Source organism: Clytia hemisphaerica, unplaced genomic scaffold, assembly GCF_902728285.1.
Source record: "Clytia hemisphaerica strain Z4C2 unplaced genomic scaffold, Clytia hemisphaerica genome assembly, whole genome shotgun sequence".
Classification (NCBI taxonomy): Eukaryota; Metazoa; Cnidaria; class Hydrozoa; order Leptothecata; family Clytiidae; genus Clytia; species Clytia hemisphaerica.
This window is the reverse complement of record NW_027104229.1, coordinates 376,554-384,573: the sequence shown is the minus strand read 5'-3', so window position 1 is coordinate 384,573 and position 8,020 is coordinate 376,554. Positions and strand designations below refer to the sequence as shown.

At 36.1% G+C, this 8,020-nt stretch overlaps 1 protein-coding gene across 1 annotated transcript in view; it reads left to right on the top strand.

Annotated features, from left to right (window-relative positions):
• The first annotated feature begins 5,753 nt into the window (after window positions 1-5,753).
• LOC136815884 (TPR repeat-containing protein DDB_G0287407-like) overlaps window positions 5,754-8,020 on the top strand; it is a 44,565-nt gene continuing 42,298 nt past the window's right edge. The window contains exon 1 of the mRNA XM_067072333.1: window positions 5,754-5,872. The gene's annotated coding sequence lies outside the window, so the exon portion shown is untranslated. The remainder of the gene's footprint in view (window positions 5,873-8,020) is intronic.

Genomic DNA, 8,020 nt, shown 5'->3' with positions numbered 1-8,020 from the left:
AAAAGTATTGAAAATTGTGATAGAGTAGTGATTTCTAATCCCCAATTACTGGGAGTTTTTTTGTTTTTTTTGCTGTGAATTTGATGTTTGCGAACTGATTTCTGGTACTTGGTTTGGCTGGTCACTTTGTTTTACATCATGGATACGATTTTATCAGAGGAAAATCAACGGTTTCGATGAGCATACTCATTACAGCTCCTGTAAAATTTGAGACGATTGCTCCCATTTTTGAAAGGTTTAGACCCAAAATGATGCACCGCTGAGACGACCAATGTTCTGCTTGTACCGGCTATACTTTGATTTTACATTCGACAAGGCCTTTAGAACAAACTTCTTTTGGAACTGACCGCATACACGTTTTTTTTTATATAAGGAACCTTAACTTTGCTCTGAGCCTGGAGTTCCTTATTTTAATAGAACATTTCAGCCTCAAAGTTCCTTTTGAGTTCCTTATTTACATAGCTAGTTCAAGTGAAAACTCTTACTTTTACTGTTCCTTAGAACCTGTTTTCTTATTCTTAGCCTGAGCAGTTCCTTAACAATTCCGTATTTTTTTGGACTACTTCACCTCGAACGTGTTCCTTATAAAAAAAAAACGTGTACTTCAGTACAGCTCCTGTATAAATTTGGGAAACATTGGTCAATTTTTCATGAAGTATTAGGCCAAACTGGACTTCTTCAACAATCTCAACCGTGCTTTTGACGGTCATCACCTTTATTTTACATCATGGATACAGATTTATTTAGAAGAAACCTTTATTGGAATTAGGCTCAGTATACTTCAATACAGTTCCTGTATAAATTTGGAAAATATCGACTAAATTTTCATAAAGTTTTGGCCTAAAATAGTGAATTGGTACGGTGGAGTATGGCTAGAGTTATCATGCTTGTTCCGGCGGACATTGTCATTTTGAATTATGTACAAGTAGGTTCTAGATCTAGTTTTTATATTTGCATAAGACAAAAAATGCCTAATCTCGCAAATTCTACGTAAAAATACAAAAATGAAAAGGTTTAATAGCTAAGATAAAGATATAAAAATATAGAAAATAGGTAATTTATACAATTTTAAATTAGATTTATTAGATTAAAATTCAGAAAAATTTAAAAAGTTCAAACATAGTACATTAATAAAAAGTGTGTTAAAAATAGTATACTAATAGGGGACGCACAATTTGCAGGGTCACATGAGAAAAGGTGTTTAAGCTGAAGGAGAGCACATACTAGAATCGAGGTGAACAAGAGTCCAGCTGGTCGCTAGAGTATAATGTAGCAAAAAAACATAAGTGTGAGCACAGACTCAGTGGAAAAACGGGCGCAGATTTAAGTGTACACTAGAATATTAAGCTATGATCAATAGAATTTAGGAAGAAACCTTTACTGAAACTTTATTAAGCTTACTTCAGTACAGCTTATGCAGAAATTTGGGAGAAATTGACTCATTTTTCATAAGGTCATGGCCCGTTGCAGGTGTTAGCCGTTTACCATTTCCCTTGTTTTGTGCTTGACCGGTGCCCGGCCGACAACTGTGGTTTTTATAAAATGGAGTATAGACACATATTCATTCAGAAAAAACCTTTATTAAGACGCAATCAAGCATACTTTAATGTAGCTTCTGCAGAAACTTTGTAAATATTGGACAAATGATTGACAGGTATGAAAACTCAGTCAGAAACGAGAAACTAAGTCTCAGAAAGTAGAAAAAACAGATAAGGTGAAAGATAGGAAAGGGAAAATGGGCCGTCAAAAGATGATACTTCTGACCGTTGAAGATACTTCCGTCCGTTCACGGAAAAAAAATTTGCAGCGGCGCGGTTGGTCTTTGAGAGGACAAATTCCCGCCAAAGCTCTAATCCGTGTGAGAGAGACATTGGTTTTGAGTCTCTGATTTGATCGTTGTAACATTTCTACTTAACCCATTTTGATGAAAAATTAGTCACAATAGTCTTCTAGATATCATCATAAACCAATCCTGTTTTTGTACAATTGTTTATAGAGGCCCCCCCCAGTGGTTTGCGTGATGGCGTGATTGGGACTTTTTTCTTGCGTGATGGCGTGATTAGAGATTTTTTTTGGCTTGATGGCGTAATCAAGATTTTGGCGTGATGCGTGATAAGGCGAAAATTTGAGGCGTGATGCGTGATTTGGGCTATTTTTCACTATTTTTTGCGTGATGACAGATTTCAGCGATTTTCGTGATGCGTGATGGAGAAAATATTTTTGCGTGATGGCGTGATGAGGGGTGCCGCTGGGGGGAGATATTTAATGTACTCTTTTTGCAGATCCTTTATCCTGGTCAGCAAAGCTGCTACAACTCGGGTGAAACAAGGCATGTCCCAAATATATTTTGCGTGACGCACACCGTTTCCCATTATTCATTAACTTTCATATATAGCTCAAAAGAATTGTATCAACGAGAGGATTTCGAAAAGTTCTGGGTCATAAACTTACATCAAGCCAATCTCAAGATATCGGCCAAAAACTGATTTTGACGTTATAAAATACATCGAAAAAACACGTCAAAAAGACAATTTAAATGACGTCATTATTGAAAAAAAGCGATAATTCCGAATAACTTACTACAATCAAAGCAAAATTTTGACTGGAGATGTAAATAACGATCTAAACTAATTTCATGAAAAAAAAAATTGAAATCATGATGACGTCAGCATTTTTGACGTTTTCAAATTTTCCCGACAACAAATGACGTCATTCAAATTTCTGAAATTTTTTGAACAATATTTCAGAATCATTAATTTACAACTCCAGTCAAAATTTGGTGATGATTGCATTAATAAAATTGAAGTTATCGCTGTTTTCAATAATGACGTCATTTGAATCTTACTTATGACGTGTTTTTTCGATGTATTTTATAACGTCAAAATCAATTTTTGACCGATATCTTGAGATTGGCTTAATGCAAATTTTTGACCCAGCACTTTTGGAAATCCGCTCGTTGATATGATTCTTTTGAGCTATATATGAACGTTAAGGAATAATTGGAAGCGGTGCGCGTCACGCCAAAATATCTGGGACATGCCTTGTTTCACTTGAGAATGGATCTCAGAAGGCGATGTTTGTGCGATAATATGTGGGTTGTTATCATAGCACCCTTTATGATTGAGGCTTTGGATTTTTAATCGCCATCATCGCTTACGCCAGGCGAATAAGTTGTACGTGGAGTTGTTAACTCAGGTAAGAGTGGTTTTAATAGACCTTTTCATAAATTACAAACATCACTTGCCTCGTTTTGAAATTATTGCCATGGTAATTAACTCGCAGCGGATTTTATTAAAACTACTTTCTATTTATGAAAAATCATTTTATGTCTCAAGGGACAAAATCACCATGGTAATTGTTTGAATACGAGGTAAGTGATGTTATGTATGAAAAGGTCTATTGACCCGAGTATTTTTTCGACTGATTTCGGAGACCTGAATTCGGGTAATAACGTTAGTCTGATTTGACCGAGTATCGGTTAGTGTTGCTGGATCAGAACACGAATTCGGGTTGCGGTACTGAATCTCTTTCACTTGAAAGTCAAAAGTTTTTTGAATTTGTTGATCTTGATTTGGTATTGTGTGATAAATGTGATCAACTGGAAGATAAATTATAAGTACGTTCTTTAAACGTTCTTAATTTTTGTTCTTAATACTTTGGCCATCAGCCACTTTCAGGGGCAGGGATTTTTCTTTCTGGCAGGAAAATTTACCAAATTTACCAATCATTCATATCTGACAGGGTTCACTTTTCAGACTAGAGGCTCGTCATCGTCGGCCTTTCAGAAGGTCTGTGCACCCCCCCGGGAGTATCAGCTTTTTTATACTTACTGATAGCGCCAGATAATATTTTCTGATTTCAATCAGTAACGTAAATAAAGCCTGGAATACACGGGACGAGGTTGCAACGGTACATCCTACATGTCCCGCAACCATGGGTCATTTCCACAACCTTCACTACCTACTACTCACATCCAACACTACCTTCTATAGCAAAGCTATACAAGAGCCCCTCCCCCCCAGCGAACCCAAAATTCACGCCATCACGCTAATTTTTTTTCGATTTCACGCCATCACGTTTGAAAATTTTGATTTTCACGACCACGGCAATTTTTTTCGATTTCACGCCATTTCTCCTAGAAAATTTAGTTTTCACGCTCATATTCTCTGGATAAATTCAGTTTTAGACCACGTTTAGATCCATTGGTATTGATAAAATGCCTTTATAGATGCTTATAATTTCTCTGTCAATCAGTTTTTCGGCATTCTCATGCGCGTAAGTCAAGATTATATCATTTTTCCTATCGGAAACACCCGAAAAATCTGGAAGGAATTTGCGACCTCTGTTTTTCTATTTTTAAATTCTAGTTTTTTCGGGTGTTTCGGATAGGAAAAATGACGTAATCTCAACTCATGCATATCAAAAATTGTTTGACAACTGGTGGGTCACATCAAAGGGCCCCGGTTTGAGGGCTGAGGTATATTTGAGTAAATTGACAAAACCCACCATGGTGGGGCAACGGAGAAAATTTTCGAATTTTGAAGGGCTCAAAGTAATATTTTAGGAACCATTTCAATTCAATTTGAAAAATAATTCATGTAAAAATAATGGAAATCTTTTAAACGCACAAGTTTTTTGGTAAAAACATGAGGGGCTATGTTATTTTGAAGACTAGCTAGCAACTGCTAAAGACAATTGGAAGTTTCAAGGATAAATAGCAGATGAATAAAACTGTTTGCACCGTTTCTTTTATATTTTAAAATGAGATCTATACCCCACCATAATTGGGGCCGACCAAGAAAATTTTGAAATTTAAACCCTCTAAACTGGCTAAAATGGACATGGAATTACGATTCAAGTAATAAATATAATTTTCACGATCACGCTGAACTGCAAATTTCACGCCATCACGCCTAAAAAAACTCGATTTCACGATCACGCCGGCACTTCATTTTCACGCTATCACGCTGTTTTTTTCAAAATTTCACGCCATCACGTCACGAAAGTCCTGATTATCCATGATCCATTTCGACGGTGAAATGACCTATTGATTGTAAAGCCCCGAAGGGGCTAGAACTATAAGATGGGAAATGAAGCCCCGGGGGGGGGGTACTAGGTTTGCGAGGTGACGGTGCTCGGATGTCCGAGCCGAAAATTGAAAATCGACCCTTTGAGAGACAAAATTTTGGTGATTTTGGGACCCTTTGAGAGACTTTTTCCTAAATTTTGGTCCATTTTTTCCAAATTTTGGTTTGATTTTCACCAAATTTTGGTCCAAATTCTTGGAAATCGTGACCCTTTGAGAGAGAAATTTTTGATTTTTGTGATTTTGGGACCCTTTCAGAGACTAACTTTTGAATTTGTACCCCTTTGAGAGACTTTTGAGGAATGAGAAAAGGTACCCTTATGGCTCGCACATACCCGGCACCCATTTTGCCTAAGTACCCCCCCCCCCGGGAATGAAGCCCTCTTATTTCCCATCCAGAACACGTGACCCGTGTGTTTTCAAACGAAATTTCTAAATGCGGGGAAAACTTAAGGCTTTACTTTTTCTTGCTTGAGAAAGGTTTATGATTTATCTCTAGCCCCTTCGGGGCTACAAGTTCAAATTCAGGGCCCGCGAGGATGTAGTTCTCTTTGAAAACTTGACCTCTGATACTCAGCCGACTCAGCGACCGTCGTCAGTAGTTGAGACGTTCATCTATGTGGTCGCTCTTCGTGCCTAGCTAAGAGAGACTGGACTTGAGCGTGAAGTGGATTGTAATTAGAAAAACCGCGGGGTTTCGTTTTCGATTTCTCCATTTCTCTTGAGATCACGAAGAAAAGACACGAGAGGGAAAGAAGTTAATTCATTGTTTTAACTGTTGCCAAGGTAAACGTTTTATTCCCTTTCAATATTTAATTTGTGATATAGTTCTACTTTTTCCTAGATTTTCTGAGATTACTCTTTTTGTGTTAATTATAAATATGATAGGATAGGAAGTATGCATAAAATCTTTAAAGATGGAAAGGAAGAGGAGAATAACGAGACAAAAAAAAAAGAGGAGAGGCAGGATGACTGTGTGAAAATGATTAGATGGAAAGAGATCCAAATTAATGAAATGTTTTAATGTATTATGGTAGCTTTGTTTTGCTATCAACATCATTAAATTTGTTATGCTTGGTTATGCTTTTAAACTAAAAAAAAGCAAGAGAACCTCCTAAAATGTATAAAATATTGGCATATATACACCTTTCCTGTAATTCCAACTTTCCAGAAATGGCCTGAGTTGTGTCTAAAAAGACACGGCTTTCTGTGCAATTTTGAGCTCGATATTTTGGTAAAAAATTGCCGTTTGGAACAAAACTAAATAGTCCAGAATACTAATAGTCAAAGATCAAAGAAATTTAACGTCATCTTAAATTGCAATTGATAGCAAGTTGTTGGCCTTTCAAAGTTTGTAAATAAAATATAAATGGCAGGTTTTATGAGCTAAATCACCACCCTGCCGACGCACCGGACTGTCCGGTGGCAAAAAGTATCCTTTCGCTACACCGCACGCAAGATAGATAGATAGATAGATAGATATATATTTACCGGGGTTTAAGACTCCTAAGAAATATTTACATTCTCTAATTATAAACATATAAAAACACTGATATAAATAAATATTTTTCTTTTTATGAATGTTACACAGTTTAATGAAGACTATGAATAAAATCCTTTTTTATAGGAAAAAAAGATGTAATGTTTTTAATTTTTTGGTATACTAATGCGTTTACTTTGAGTAATTAAAAGCAAACAGAAGAGGTCTTATTTTAAGATTGGACAAGAAATTTGGGTTTAATACGGAAGGTGAGCCCAAGAAATAGTAACTGAATACTAGAATGCCCAGGGGACCTTGGAAATAAGACGCAGGTGTTATTCAATTAAGGTCCAGGTGTCCGAAGCCTGTTTCAAGAGTGATATAATAATAAGCAGTACGAGAGTAATTATAACAATAATAGTAGAAATAATAATAGAAGAGAAAAAAAAAAAAAAAAAAAAAAAAAAAATTGAAGAAAAAAAAAAAAAAGACAATAAAGAAGAAGAAAAGAACAAAGGGTAATGATAATAATTAGCTAGACTACTTTTCTGCCATGGAAGTCAAGATAAAGCTACGAAGGTGATTTTTGAGAGTTGATTTGGATGCTGAGGAAAGGTCTATGACAAGTTTTGAATGAAGGCTGTTCCAATCCTTAGTAACAAGGTTTGCAATATTATAAGAACCATACGTTACCGAGTTTGTGATAGTTAAGTCAAGCTGATAATTGGTGCTTCGTGTATTGTGATCCTCTCTAAGTTTCCTAAGAAAGTTATCAAAATAAACAGGTAATTTCTTGTTGAAGAAGTCAAAGGCAAATAGACAATTTTTAAGAGAACGCTGTTTGATAATGGGGAGAATACGTGAATTGATGTAAAGTGGTAAAACAGATTCCCTTTGGTTTTTGAAGTGCATGATACGAAGAGCCTTATTTTGAAGTTTTTCGATTCTATTTAGACGCTCTTGAGTAGTAAAACCTATAAATGGAAGACAGTAATTGACATGGGATTCAAAGAGGGAGTAGTATACAGATAATAGCGTCTTGTAGTCAACATAATGCCTAAGTTTCGAAAGTATACCTACAGTGCTAGCAAGTTTTTGAGAAAGTTTGAGCAGATGAGTATCCCAGTTAAGATTTTCATCAATTATAACACCAAGATATTTAGCATGATGGGAAGGTTTGATTTGCTGTCCATTTAATCTGAAGTTTAAATGTTTTGTGATTTTTGATCTGATAGTTCTGAATAAAATAATTTCGGTTTTTGATGTATTGAGACTTATCTTATTGGCTCTGAGCCAATGAACAAGTAGAGCAAGATCTCTGTTTACTATCCTGTTCAGCAATAAGTCCGGTGTCAGTCCGGTGTTGCATACAGGGAATTTTGGACGCCGGACATTTATGAAACAAAAAATTAAGAAACACCGGACGCAACAGACTGGTCATGTCCGGTGTTTTG